Source organism: Pan paniscus, chromosome 10 (assembly GCF_029289425.2).
Source record: "Pan paniscus chromosome 10, NHGRI_mPanPan1-v2.0_pri, whole genome shotgun sequence".
Classification (NCBI taxonomy): Eukaryota; Metazoa; Chordata; class Mammalia; order Primates; family Hominidae; genus Pan; species Pan paniscus.
The window spans coordinates 10890209-10905107 of NC_073259.2; positions in this window are offsets into that span (position 1 = coordinate 10890209).

The window sequence follows — 14899 nt, forward strand, 5'->3', positions numbered from 1 at the left end:
AATCAAAGCCCAGAGTAATTAGGTGACTGTTCCAAGGCATGCAGATTGTCAAGATGATGACCTGAAGAGTGGCTCATGATGCCAAGTGAGGTGCTCTGTACAACCCACCTTCTGGCTACTATTGTTAATCTTCCCTATGAATAGTGCCTCCTCACTCAGTTCCAGAATAGTCTCTCATTCCCTAAAGCATTCACAGAGGAGAATCGGTCACTTTCATTGCGAGTCAGAGACCTATATTCCCATTCAATAGCCAACCCTTCTCACACCCCATCCTATCCTTGAAGGACACAATAAAAGAAAATAAATCTCACCCACAACCTGCAGCTGAGAGAATCTCCAACATTAACTCATGTCACTGGCTCACTGCACCAGATTGTGCAGGAGGGATTCACTGTGAGCTTCCTGCCAGGTTAACAGAGAGGCAGAGGTGAAAAGAGAAAGATGTGACAAAAACCTTAAAAAAGTGTCATGCTCATGGATAGGAAAAATCAATATTGTGAAAATGGCCATACTGTGCAAAATAATTTATAGATTCAATGTTATCCCCATCAAGCTACCATTGACTTTCTTCACAGAGTTAGAAAAAAACTACTTTAAATTTCATATGGAACAAAAAAGAGCCCATATAGCCAAGACAATACTAAGCAAAAAGAACAAAGCTGGAGGCATCACTCTATCTGACTTCAAACTATACCACAAGCCTACAGAAACCAAAACAGCATGGTGCTGGTATCAAAACAGATATATAGGCCAATGGAACAGAACAGAGGCCTCAGAAATAATGCCACACATCTACAACTATCTCATCTTTGACAAATCTGACAAAAACAAGCAATAGGGAAAGGATTCCCTATTTAATAAATGGTGTTGGGAAAACTGGCTAGCCATATGCAGAAAACTGAAACTGGACCCCTTCCTTACACCTTATACAAAAATTAACTCAAGATGGATTAAAGACTTAAACGTAAGACCTAAAATCATAAAAACCCTAGAAGAAAACCTAGGCAATACCATTCAGGACATAGGCATGGGCCAAAACTTCATGACTAAAACACCAAAAGCAATCGCAACAAAAGCCAAAATTGACAAATGAGGTCTAATTAAACTAAAGAGTTTCTGCACAGCAAAAGAAACTATCATCAGAATGAACAGGCAACCTATAGAATGGTAGAAAATTTTTGCAATCTATCCATCTGACAAAGGGCTAATATCCAGAATCTACAAGGAACTTAAACAAATTTACAAGACAAAAAACATCAAAAAGTGGGCTAAGGATATGAACAGACACTTCTCAAAAGAAGACATTTATGCAGCCAACAAACAGATGAAAAAAAGTGCATAATCACTGGTCATTAGAGAAATGCAAATCAAAATCACAATGAGATACCATCTCACACCAGTTAGAATGGCAATCATTACAAAGTCAGGAAACAACAGATGCTGGAGAGGATGTGGAGAAATAGGAACACTTTTATACTGTTGGTGGAAGTGTAAATTAGTTCAACCATTGTGGAAGACAATGTGCCGATTCCTCAAGGTTCTAGAACCAGAAATGCCATTTGACCCAGCAATCCCATTACTGGATATATACCCAAAGGATTATAAATCATTCTGCTATAAAGACACATGCACACATATGTTTATTGCAGCACTATTCACAATAGCAAAGACTTGGAACCAACCCAAATGCCCATCAATGATAGACTGGATAAAGAAAATGTGGCACATATACACCATGGAATACTATGCAGCCATAAAAAAGGATGAGTTCATGTCCTTTGCAGGGAAATGGATGAAGCTGGAAACCACCATTCTCAGCAAACTAACATAGGAACAGAAAACCAAACACCGCATGTTCTCACTCATAAATGGGAGTTGAGCAATGAGAACACATGGACACAGGGAGAGGAACATCACACACTGGGGCCTGTTTGAGGGTGGGGGGTTAGGGGAAGGATAGCATTAGGAGAAATAGCTAATGTAGATGACGGGTTGATGGGTGCAGCAAACCACAATGGCACGTGCATATCTATGTAACAAACTTGCATGTTCTGCACATGTACCCCAGAACTTAAAGTATAATAAAAATAAAAATAGAAAAGTGCTAGTTTCGCCACCCCTGTCAGAAGGGCCTGCAGAAGCTCATATTAGCAATGGCTCTTGGGTGGGCCTCAGTTTCAGAAAACCACATATTTTAAAATCACAATATTGCAGAATACATCAATTTGGTGATAAATATATTCATTCACACTGAAAAAGGAAAGTGTTTTATGATGGATTCATTGTCTGGTTCCCTTAAATTGCCCACTTTTCTTCTCTTGTGTGTGTTTGCCGATGATGGCTGTTTAAAAATAATAGCCTTTATTGAGATATAATTCATATACCATAAAATTCACTTTCTTAAAGTGTACAATTCAGTGGACTTTAGTATACTCACAGAGCCATACAGCCATCACCACTATCTAATTCCAGAATATTTTCATCACCTCAAAAAGAAACCCTGCACCCATTAGCAGTCCCTCTCCTTCATCACCCATTCCACCCAGCCCTGAGCAACCACCAGTCTACTGTCTATCTCTATGAACTTGCCTATTCTAGACATTTTTTATAAATGGAACCATACAATATATGACCTTTTATGACAAACTTCTTTCACTTAGAATAATGTTTTCAGATTCATTTATGTTGTAATATGTGTTAGTGCTTCATTCTTTTTTAGGATAAAATAATATTCTATTTATGGCTATACTACATTTTGTTTATTCATTCATCAGTTGATGGTCATATCAGTTGTTCCCACTTTTTGGCTGTAATAAATAATACTGCTCTGAACCTTTATGTACAAATGTTTGTATGGACATATTTTTTCATTTATCTGTATATACCTGGGAGTGGGATTGCCAGGCTGTATGGCAACTCTATATTTAATCTTTTGAGAAACTGCCAAACTGTTTTCCTAACTGGCTACGTTAGTTTACAATACTTTCAGCAATGTATAGGGGTTCCAATATCTCTACATCCTTGACAATACTTGTTATTTTCTATATTTTTTGTTGTTATAGCCATCTTCGTGGGTAAGAAGCGGTGTCTCTTTGGGCTTTTGATTTACATTTTTCTAATGGCTACTGCTGTTAAGTGTCTTTTCATGTGCTATTGGCCATTTGTAGAACTTCTTTAGAGAAATGTCTAATCAAATCCTGTGCCAATATTTTAATCTGGTGACTTGTCTCTTTATTCCCCCTGTGCTTCTGAAATCAAAGTTAGATGATATAACTCTTTTAAGGAATGGATTCCCTGTAACAACACTATTCTCTGATCCAAACATGTTTGAATCATGAAGAGGATGATCATTGGATGAACTGTGACCTTGGTGAGAGATAGGGGAATGAACTGTAGGTGAATTCCTAAGTGACTTTTCAGCCAAAGAGATGATGAGAGATTTATTTGCTTAAGACAAAAACGGGTATTTATGGAGAGGAAGCAGAGTAAGTCCAAAGGAAAGGAAACCAAGAACAGTGGGCTCTTGAGTGATGTAGTTCAGGATCCTCTAGGCCCACTAGGGCCTCTGACATGAACTCAGTGTTGTAGTTTATCTCCTTATGTTCCAAATTCCTGCCTGCAGGATGGAGCCTTGAAAAGGAGTCAGTCCTTTGTCCTAGGCCCTCACCTTGCTGAGGGACACACATCACTTACTCTTCAGAGGTCTCAGCTTCCTTATCAATATGATAACTTCCAGTGCCAAGGTTCTCTCAGTAGGGGCAAGAATATTTTATCTCTCCAAGCTCTTAAAGCAGGACAGCAGAGCAGCCTGAAATCTCCATCTTTAGAACTCTTGAAGAAAGCTAGAGAAAGCTATCTTCCTGGCATGGCTTATCCTCGGGTAACCTAGAAGGCTCATAAACCCTGCAGGTCAAGTTCTGGACTAGGGAGCTTTGAATGGGCATATCCTACACCAGGACCCTGGGAAAGCCTGGTCTCTGCTCCAAGGCAAATGTCCACACTAAATGGGCTGCATGTTTTAAAGTTTCCAATGTGCAAGCACATTCTGCTTCCTATTACATACTGACCAACATGGAGCAATGGGTGCCAAAATGGAAAGAAGGAAAAAAGTTGGGTGAACCAAAAAATAACTTGACCACAGGAAACTGTCTTGAGATAAAAAGAGTCATCTCCCCAGCCAGTGTCCTAGGTACAAGCAGAGATAAAAAAAAAAATCCATGGCATGTGAGTTCTGATCAGGTCTGTACATTCCTCCCAAACCCAATCATGGTGAACATTAGCCAGGTATGTGTGTTTGAAGTGGGTTTACTGTAGGAAATACTTCCTTGTGGTTTTGCCTGCAGTTAACATACTAGAGAAGGGGATAGAATCCAGGGCTCAGGTACGCGCATTCCAGGCAGTCAGGCTGAAGAAGGACAGCTTTGGAGCTGAAGAAGTGGAAGAAAGATTGCCTAGAGCCATGAGTAAAGATGTGCATTCATCAAGGCCATGAAAGGCTGTGCCTGCAGCTGCTCCTGTAAGGAGGGGGGACGGCATCTACTCAGCTCATGGATCATGTCACAGGCCAAAAGGAATATAAGGTCAGATTCTCAGGTGTGTGTGCCCTTGTGCGCTGAGAATAATAGATTTGGAAACAAATAGAAGGTCGTAAATCATCAATGGTATATCAGTAATGGTAAATCTAATCAATACGTCCCTTTAAAGATAAAGGCTCTTTTGCCCCAGGATAAACCATTCAGGGAATTTTGCATTTGGACTGCTCCCAGAGAGGACTGGTAAAGCTTTTCTCTTTGGAGGTCATGGGAGTGTGGGCGGCAGCAGGTTGGGGCAGGTTCTTACTGACCAAGGGATTGGAGGGACACAGTGGATGGTGTAGGAGCTTCCAGTCCCAGACTAGCTGTTTGACCTTCTTCCCTATTTCCTAATCTTTAAAATATGAAGGTGAAATTTAATGGTTTCAAAGTTCGCTTCCAGTAGTACCATTCTGATTACTTTATGAAATCTACTTTCCTCTCACCGCTGGGTACAGAGAAAGGAAACATGTAAATGGTCATGAGAAGAATTAAAGTTAAATCAAAGGAAGAACTCTCCAACCTTTGGGATTGTGAATGAAAAGGCAGGACCCTGAGAAAAGTTATAGATCTAATTTCCCTAATATTTTAAATAATTAAATCTGCTTAACTGAGGTGGAATATATACATTTTTTTTAAAAAAGTTTTTTAGAGTCAGCATCTCTCTCTGTCACCCAGGCTGGAGTGCGGTGTTGCAATTATAGCTCACTGCAGCCCAATGTCCTGGGCTCAAGTAATCTTCCTGCCTCAGCATTTTGAGTAGCTGGGACTACAGGGGCATACCACCATGCCCAACTAATTATTTTATATCTTTTAATTTTTTGTAGAGATCGGAGTCTCTCTATGTTGCCCAGGTTGGTCTCAAACTGCTGGGCTCAAGCAATCCTCCCTCCTCAGCCTCCCAAAGTGCTGGGATTGCAGGCATGAGCCACTGCACCTGGCCATGTGGAATATATTTGAGGAGGCTGGAGGCTGAGTGCCCCAAGTGCAGAGACGTGGCTTTCATCTTTAGTTGAACTCTTTCCTCCCTAGCTCAGCCTTCTCCATGGCTTTTGCTTTTTCTGCCTGCAATGGTCTCTTCCCTTTCCCTTCAAACCAACCCATATCAACTTCTCAGCACCTTGCTTCCACCATGCCACTTTTTTGCTCTTCTCACAAGAGCATCTGTCCCTTATAGCATCATGTCTGAATTCCTCTTTCTCACTTCTAACTCCCCAAAACTTGCCTCTGCTATTTAAAATATTCCACTCCTGCAAACATTTTTTTTTTTTTTTTTTACTAGAACCTGATCTGTCCAGTAAATAGACTTGGAATCCAAGTCCTAGACCATTCCCACTGCCATGACTTTGTTCATTTTTGCACAAATTTTGAATGTGCTTCATGTCTAGGAACCCTATCTATCCTTCAAGGTTATGTGGAATTACTACCTCTTCTCTGAATCCTTCAACCCTCTCTGACTCATCCAGCCCTTCCTGAATGTTCTTTTCCATATACACAGTTGAGCCTCAAAGGTTTGGTTTGTGTACTTCATAATAGCTTTTAATCTCATCTCTACAAATAAATTGAAACCTAGTGTTAGACACATAGTAGCCCTCAATAAAGACTTGATGGATTTGAATTCACCTGGGCCTTTATTCTTCTGTGATGAGTCATCAGGACTTACTGAGCCTAGGAAAGGTTGTCAGAACAGTTACCTAGCTGACTGGTGGCTCCTTTGTGTGTACCGACCTATATAATGCCTGGGGTGTTCATAATATTTTTGGATACCTCCACCAAGAAAGGATCATTTATCAGTCTTCTGATTGCTTGATAAGAGGATCCTGATACCATGGAATTTTCTTGTATCTGGATCAATGTTTATTACTAGTAGGTCCATGTTAGGAACACAGCCCGAGTATGGCTTTGGTTCAATAGAGTAGATTAAAAGCCATTCTGGACCATAAAAAATAATTGCCAACTGTATGACTGAAAAAAAAAAAAGCTCTGACCGAAAGTATGGGTCTGCTTTGTACCTTAGAGGGAATAAATCTTCCATCACTCAAGTGGGCAGTGTCAATAATGTAGATTGAAAGAGCACTAGCATGAACATCAGACAATCTGGATTCTGGTCAGCTTTCCCACTAGCTTATGAACTTGTGAGGTGATATAGGAAAAACTGCAGTACCCCTCACGGTCTTAGTTTCTGCCCATGTAAATAAGTTTGCATAAGATGGCCGATGGTCACTAATGTCCTACAAGCTCTGACATGGTATGAATCCATGAAAGCAGTTGTTAGAACACTGCTCTCTATTCTTTGACAATATATGTAAAGAAAAAAGCAATGCCATGTTATAGACATGAGGAGGAGGAGCTGGAAACATAGTCTTAGGTCCTGTCCATCTACTCATCCATCCACTTAAGAAATATTATTGAATATCTACTATGTGCCAAGCTTCGTTCTAAGCACTAGGAATACAGTGAGTGTCAACAATAACAACAACACAAGGATCTTTATAACAAAGCCTAGATTCTAGTGGTGAGAGACAGACGATGAAGACGTCAAGCAATATATACATAATATGTCAACTAAAGATGGATTACCACACGTGGCTACACAGGCTACATGCTGCAAATGCCCAGGCGGTACCTTCACATAGACTATGGTGGCCCTAGGTGGTGGTGTGCTATGAAGAAAAGTAAGCAGGTTGGGAGATAAAGAGCACAGGGCATGTGCTAGAAAAGTACAACAAAAAGGAGAGTGGTGTGGGGCCCATCACACATACTCAGGAAGTCCATTTGTCACTTGACCTCAGCTCTCAGCATGGAGGGCATTTTCAATACCTGGTGCTACACCAGATTCTACCTTTGGTTTTACCACATAGAGTTTTGCTTTTCATTTTGTGAAATGCTACATTCACTTATGCAAGACATAGTTCATGGGTGAGGATGATGAGGCAGCTTAAAATGAGGGAAGTCTCAATAACAATAAATTAATCAATATATGAATATTAGACCATGAAGGAGAGATGAGTAGAATAGGGTCCTTTCCCCAGGTAGGAAGAAAAGGCATGTACATCACTATGTTCAGTGAAAGTGGAACATAATAAATGCTGCAAGAACATGCTGCAGGAATTTAGGGGAAGAAAATCACTGTGGTCTAAGATGATGAGAAGAATATTCAGAAAACCTGGGGCTTAAGGATCTGCAGGATTTTGCCAAATAGAGTCAAGAAGATGAAAAGATGGGAATAAGACACACAGATGAGAATGCTCATGGCAAGTTCAAAGGGCTGGAAGAGGAATAGGCAGTCACACTGCATGAGAGGACTAGGGAGGTAGACTGGAGATCAAATTCCAATTTTAAAAGCTTAGGTGTTTCTTTTAGGCCTGGGAAAATTCCAGCCACCATATTTAGAGGTTCAACTTGGGCAAAGGTGGGACACCACCCTCTACTCCCTCATCGTCAGCCCCATTAAGCTCTTCCATTCAAGCGTTTTGCCGTCAGCATCTCTCACAATAACAATAGCAACAATGCCTCATAATCGTACAGTCCTCTGCACATCACCAAGTGCTATATTTGAAACTTCATAAAGGCAGGGGTCATATGCTACTCCATTCAACTGTTTAAACTTGGCACAGTGCTTCTCACATAAGAGACACTCAGTAAATTCTTATTTAATAAAAAAATAAGAAATCCATGCATCTTCTCATTTGAACATCAGAATAATCCTCTGAGGCAGTAAAGCCAAATATTCATATCCTAATTTTACAAATAAAAGAAGCAAAGACCATAGTAGATATATGACCTGTCCAAGTTTTCTTAAGTACTGTGCTACAAATTTTGTGTTAAGAATTGCACTGAGCTAGGAACCGGAAGACTAGGAACCAGTGAAGTAAGAACTTGGCTTTGGCACTTATCTGGACCTTGAAGGGTTTTTTTTTTTTTGCCCATTAAATATGCATGGAACTAAATTTCATTGGTTCCAAGATACACACACACACAGAAGCAAATATTTATATTATCATATTTTCATGTCACTGAAGTCAGGATGTGTCTTGCAATCAATGCTGCGCATATCATAATTTGCAGAATTTCTCTTAGAGTCTGAAATGTGGTAACCTCTGCCCTGCCTGCCTGCCTGCTAGAATATAAATGTGACAGTGTTTTGTATACTGGGAAGTGCTGTACAAATAAGTAAGAACTAGTAAAACAGAAGTTGCCACTGCCTCCCTCAATACCTGGTCGTACAATTCTGACTGCTCTAGAGCAGCCAGCCAAGTAAGTTTTGCTTAGAGTCCCTAGCAGTCTTGGCTAGAGAGAGAATTAAATGGCATTAACCTGACAAGCAAATTTCTGAGGCACCTGGTACAAATCTTTGCTATTGATTAAAGGAATTAGTGGTCTGAGAACCTATGAATAGACAAAAAGAAAGGAAATGCAATCCTTTTCCACAAGCCCAGACACAGATCAGACATTCACTGATTTCTTTTTTCCCTGTTTGCACAATACCTGTGGTCCCATGGGGCTGAATTCCCGGAAGGAGCTCCTTTGACATAGGGACCCTGCTCTAGCAAGCGAATCCCTCCCCAGCAGAACTTCTCCCCCAAGCACTCCACACCCTCCTTTGACCACAGCAGCCAGCGCCAGGGAGACAGTGTACGAGGGACTGATAAGAGGGCTAGTAATCTCTGCCCTGAGTCTGTTGGGGCATATTGCAATCTAGAGCCACTAAATTGCCTAAATGGTCTGCATCTGGCCTCCACCACCCACACTTGTAAAAAACAAACAAAAATGTCAGTATTTGGGGAAGAGATGGGGGAGGATAAAATGCATAACAGGGATAAGACTAGGGTAAGGCAAATTAGGTAACTGGGGAGCAGAATTTAAGGAGGAACACACTTTCACTGTAAAGCACGTAAGTTGCTTTCTAATATTCCTGGTTTGTCACTCATTCCTACTAGGTGTTGGACAAATTATTGAATAATCCTGGGCTCTAACACTTCCAAGCACATAAAATAAAGTGGATAATCAGTTTCATGCTGAATTATAAAAGTTTTTGCAGCACTTAATTATAAATCTTTCACACATTCTTTGTTATTTGCTCTTCCCTACAAGTGGGAGTTTATTATTATAATTATTATAATATGCTATAAACAATCTAAAGCTAAGAGTGTAACTTGATCAAGAGGCTAGAGACTGGTAAGCATCAGGATGCCGCTACCTAGAATTAAGTTGCTATAGAAATTTAGTTTTCGTTTTTATTCTTATTACCCATATTAATGCACAAAGTTTTAAAACAAAGATGACACTCTTGTCACATTACCTGGGTCTTAGAATGATAGCAATGACTGTGCAGATTGCTAGCCAGGAATGGCCTGTCTCCATCCCACGGACTATTGGTTTAAGAAGGCATAATTCAGTTAAGTCGAGATGGACCTTCAGTTTTCAGGAACACTTAAGTGAAAAATAGAGTGTCCCAACACAGGGAGGAGAAGAAAACAAAGAAGATGGTTTGCCATTATATCAGAGTCAGATTGAAAGGGGGCAGGAATTGATTTGAAAAGGGTTACATTTACCAGCTTCCGTACATAAGTAAATTGGAAAATAACAACACCCATCATGATCCTTTGCGATGAAGAGTAGATGAGTTTAGAAAACACTTCTGGAACGGTGGAGTAAGGACCTCTGAAAATATGCTCCTCCATAAAAGGAATGAGAACACTTTCAAAATGATGAAAATCAATTTTCTAAACTCTGGAAATTAACCAAAGGCTTGCAACAACCTAAGGAGTATTTATTCAGGAAAATGGCTAAATCTTGGTATGAACAGTGAAATTGATGGTGTTTAAATCTGCCCTGTTTTCATCCCCTCTCCCTAGCATTGTGGTTGTCTTGAAAACCAACAGCTTCCCATTCATGGTGGCTATGAAGACCAGTAGCCTAGCAGTTGCTGCTGGGAAAAAAAAAGAAAGAGTATAATGGGCTCGGAGCTGCCCCCAAAGCCCCATACTTAGGCAATTGTCACTACTTGATCTGTCTGGCAGTTTCCTGGAAAAGCCCCCTTCACAGGTCTTATTTTTACTTTATCTGATTCAGGACCAACAGCCCTATCCCCAGAGTGTGTTTTGAAAAAAAAAAAAAAAATCAGTGACAATTTTTTTAACATTAGAGCTGTTATAAGATGAGGCAAAGAGGTTTACAAAAAAGCTCCAAAGGAAATTCTGGGAAATTAGATATACATAGAGGACATTGAAAAGCTCTGATTAGTTCTAGAATTGAATGCCACACTCGTGTGCAGAGTTGTACATATGCCCAGAAAAGACTTGAGAAGGCCCTAATTTCTCATTTCTGGCTGACACTGTGGCTCTGTACAAGCAGGAGGTGAAGGTTAAAGCAGAGTAATATACTACCAAAGCACAAAATCCATCCCCCAACACACAGTTGAAAGATTCATTGATTAAAGGCATTTAAGGATTACTTTGTCTAATTACCAGCTGACCACTAAACTAACCAATAGAGACTTCAATGGCCACATAGAACAAAGACACAGAATTTACAGAAATAGTGCAAGAGAAACACCAAGCACAGAAAATAACAAAAAAAGAAAAGGTTCATTGATTAAAGGCATTTAAGGATTACTTTGTCTAATTACCAGCTGACCACTAAACTAACCAATAGAGACTTCAATAGCCACATAGAACAAAGATACAGAATTTACAGAAATAGTGCAAGAGAAACACCAAGCACAGAAAAAAAAAAACAAAAAAACAGAAAGAATAACATAATTTAGACAGGAGAGGAACCGGATTTCCAAAGTTACCACATTCTGTTATTTGAAATTTCCAGTTTTCAACAAAAGGTATGAGACATGCAAAGAAATAGGAAAGTATCACCCACATACAGGGAAAAGGCATTCAATAGAAATTGTCTCTGAGGGAGCTGCGATTGGTGACCACTAGACAAAGACTTTAAATCAGCTACTGTAAGTATGTTTCAAGAACTAAAGGAAACCATTCTAAAGAACTAAAGCAAAGTATGAGAACAGTGTCTTAGCAAATAGAGAATACCAATAAAGAGATAGAAAATATTTTTAAATATACACACACACACAGGTACACACAGACAACTAAATAGAGATTTTGGAGTTGAAAAGCCAGTGAAATTTAAAAATTAATAAAGAAGCTAAACAGCAAGTTTGATTTGGCAGAAGGAAGAATCGGTGAACTTGAAATTGACAGAACCTCAAAGACCTGAGGGACACCATCAACATACACAAAATAAGAGTGGCAGAAGGAGATGAGAGGAAGAAAGGAGTGTAATGGTCAAAATTTTCTCAAATTCAATGAAAAATTAATCTATATACCTGGAATTCTCAACAAACTTCAAGTAAGATAAAATTAAAGAGATCCAAAACTAGACCTATCATAGTCAAACTGTTGAAAGACAGAAACAAAGAATCTTGAAAAAGCAAGAAAAAAGTGACTTACTATGTACAATGGACCTTCAATAAGATAAACAACTGACTTTTTGTTAGAAGCCACGGGAGCCAGAAGGCAGTGAGACGATATATTCAAAATGTTGAAAGAAAGGGACTGTGAACCAAGATTTCAATATTCAGAAAAACAATCCTTCAAAAATAAAGGAACAATTAAAACAATCCCAGATATATAAAAACAGTGAACTCATTACTAGCAGAAATACTAGAGGCCTTCAGACTGAAATAAAAGGACATTAGATAGTGAGCAAAGTCAAGGAAAAGAAATAAACAGCACTTATAAGGTGCTCTAACTTCATAAGGTAAATATGAAACAGTGTATAAATGTATTTTTTTGTTTGTAACTCCTTTTTCTAGTATCTGATTTAAAAACACTATATAAAATGATACTTACAAATCTGTTGATGGACACACAATACACAAAAACGTCATTATGACAACAACAGCATAAGGGGGAGGTTGTAACTATAAAGGAGACTCATTTTTGTATACTATTAAAATTAAGATGATGTTCTAGATTTTTATAACCAAAGATGTTAATTCTAATCCACAGAGCATCCAAGAAAATAACTCAAAAATAAATACTAAAAGAAACAACAAAGGAATTAAAATTGCACATTAAAAATATCTATTTAACACAAAAAAAGGGAGTGATGGAGGAATAAAGAAACAAAAAGACACAATATATGCAAAATACAAATAGCAAACACAAGACATGCAAAATACAAATAACAAAATGACAGATACAAATCCTACCTTAATAGTAGTTAGATTTAATATAAATAAACTAAATACTTCAATAAAAAGAAAGAAGCTGAAAAAATGCATGTTGAAAAAATTATCTAACTATATGCTGCCTACAGGTAGACACTTCAAATTCAAAGACACAAATAGGTTGAGAGTGAAAAGGTAGAAATGATATACCAGACAATCAGTAATCAAAAGAAAACTGGAGTGGCTATACTCATATTATGAAAATAGAATTTAAGACAAAAGTTGCTACTAGAGACAATGAAAGATATTTTATAATAATAATAAAGGTTAATTAAGCAGCAAGAAACAGCAATTATAAGTTTATATACACCTAACAACAGAGCCCAAAATACATGAAGCAAAATATGTCAGAAATGAAGGGAGAAATTGACAATGCAATGATAATTGGTAGAGTTCAATACTCCACTTTCAATAAAAGATTGAAGAGCTAGGCAGAAGACAATTAAGAAAATATAATACTTCAACAATAGTATAAACCAATTCATCTATAAAACACCCCACCTAAAAACAGCATAATACACATTCTTCCCCAGTGCATATAGAACATTCTACAGGATAAAACATATATTAGGCCATAAAACAAACCTCAATAAATTTAAAAGTGTTCAGAAAAATGAGGAAATTTCAGGAAGCCACAAATATATGGAAATAAAATAACACATTTTAAATAGCCAGTAAGTCTTTTATGAACTCAATTCTGTCCCCAAAATTTTATGTGTTATACCTCTAACACCCAAAGTAACTCTATGTGGAAAAAGGATTTTTCAGGAGATAATTAAAGTTAATTGAGGTCATAAAAGTGGAACCTTGATCTGATAGGACTGGCATATTTATAAAAGAGGGAGAAACACCAGAACTCTCTCTCTTTCCACACGAACACAGAGGGAAGGCCATGTCTGCAAGCCAGGAAGACATTCTCTCACCAGAAATCAACCTTGAGAGCACCTTGACCTTGGGCTTCTAGCCTCCAGAACTGTCAGAAAATAAAATTCTGCTGTTCAAGCCACCCAGTATGTGGTATTTTGTTGTGGTAGCCCTGGAAAACTAATATATGGTCAAAGAAAAAATACAAGGTAAATAAGCTGACTGAAAACAGATACTAACCGTAAAAAAATTTACAGAATGTAGCTAAAGCAATAAAGAAGAAAGATCTCAAATCAACATCCTAATCTTTTACCTTGAAAACCTAGAAAAAGGAGAGTGAATGAAATACAAAATGGGCAGAAGGAAGAAAATAATAGAAATTTGAGAACAAATCCATGAAATAGAAAATAGAAATAATAATAGAGAAAATAAACAAAACTTAAAGTCATTTCTTTGAAAATATTTTAAAAACTGACAAACCTTTAGCTAGCTAAACTGCCAGAAAGAAAGAAAAAAAAGAGGAAGGAAAGAAGCAAAGAAGGAAGGAAGGAAGAGAGGGAGGGAGAGAGGGAGGGAAGGGAGGGAAGGAGGGAGGACTGAAGGAAGGAAGGAAGAAAGGAGAAAGGAAGGAAGGAAGGGAGAGAGGGAAAGAAGGAAGAGAGGGGACAGGGTAAAGAGATCACTCAATTACAAAAATCAGTAATGAAAGATAAAGAGTGAACATCACTTCCAAACTAACAGAAATAAATAGTACTATACTACTATCAGTAGTATGCCAAAAAATAAGATAACCTAGATAAAATGGACACATTTCTAGAAAAACACAAACTACCAAAACTGACTCAAAAGAAAATAGAAAATCTAAATAGTCCTATAACAAGGAAAGAGCTAGAATTAATCATTTTGAAACTTCCCATAAAATAACCCAGATGTAAATGGCTTTACTGGTGAATTCTATCAAACACATAAAGACAAATTAACATCAACCCTTCACACACTCAAAAAAAAAAAAAAAAGTAGAGAGAATGAGGAAATGCTTCCTAACTCATGATGCACAACTGTTATTGTCCGGATACCAAATCCAGACAAAGATATCACAAAAGAAAGTAAAAAATCAATTTTCTTTATGAATATAAATAAAAAGAATCCTCAATAAAATGCTAGAAAAGTGAACACATAATGTATAAAAAGGATTTTGCATCATAACTAAATAGGA